Genomic DNA, 1,358 nt, shown 5'->3' with positions numbered 1-1,358 from the left:
TGGTTGGGTTATATTGCTCACATTATGCATTGGTGTCTTGCATTGCCATGCCATTTGCTTAGACTAGACATGCTTTGTGTGAATGCCTCCTGTTTGCTTTCTATATCAGATATGTGAATTATGCAATGCCATGTTTTTCAACCAGTTATCATATATGTGAATTATGCACCGCCATGGAGCCAGGCATCATATATGTGAATTATCTCATGCCATATTTTTTTTCATTACGTATTCCATTTGTCGACAGTCTGTGTATATTGAACTACTCTTCATGTGTATCAGCCATTTGAGCCGGTTATGGAAAAATCTGGATTGAAAACAAGGTCTTCAGAGCAGGCAATGGTACCTGTTAAAGCATATATCTCGATGGGTTACAGGGAGCTCCTCAGAGGAGGATTCAGAGATAGATGACCAGTCCTATATCCCACCTGAGGTGTATGCTCTAAGTTGCAATGTTTATATTTCTCATATGATGCATATGGTGTCTTGCATTGCTTAGTTTAGACATCATATGCACAATATTGAATTCCATCTGCTTAGTTTAGAGATCATACATGCGAGTGCCAGCTGCTTAGTATATGAATCAATTATGTCAATTATAGCATTCCATCATGTATACTTAGACAACATGTATGTGAATTATTTTATCCCAACCTATTTTAGAAAGACATCATACAGTTTTGTCATGTTATCCTGTTTAGGTACTCATCATATGTTGAATTATGCCATTGTATTATGTTAAGTTATCCATCATATATCTGAAACTGTGTCATGATATCATGTTTAGTTAGGCATCATATATGTGAAATTGTGTCATGATGTCCTGTTTGGTTAGACAGCATATATGTGAATTACCACATCTGTCTATCATACAATGTCTGTACGTTCAATTTCTTTTCTTGTTTATCATCCATTTGAATTGGAGGGGGTGATGGCAGTATCTAAGAGAGCAAAAACCCGTTCTTCACAAAAGACAGTGCTACCCGTCGATGCAGATAGAACCATGGTTGTACTGGCCCACAAACTAGCCCCACCACACATAATCGAGACTCTTCCAGATTGCACACTTACACTGTTGGGTAGAGAACCAGCTACAACCCATCTTACCGCAACCCCAGCGGATAGTAACCCACTTCTAGTTGACAAAGCACCATGTCCACCACAAAGTACCCCCACACGAGCAGTTTGTAAAGCTACTGCAGTGCCCAAGGCACGAAGACCACCACAGCTAACTCAAACTCCACATTTAAAGCAGAAGAGCAATTGTTCTCAGGTCAGATTCCATAGCTATGGTCCATACTCCTTTGCTGTTGCATCACTGTATCTACTCATACCAACTACTTTCGAATTTGATGGAT

This window comes from Triticum aestivum, chromosome 7B (assembly GCF_018294505.1).
Source record: "Triticum aestivum cultivar Chinese Spring chromosome 7B, IWGSC CS RefSeq v2.1, whole genome shotgun sequence".
Taxonomy (NCBI): Eukaryota; Viridiplantae; Streptophyta; class Magnoliopsida; order Poales; family Poaceae; genus Triticum; species Triticum aestivum.
The sequence above is the reverse complement of the archived record's forward strand: the minus strand, read 5'-3'. Positions refer to the sequence as shown.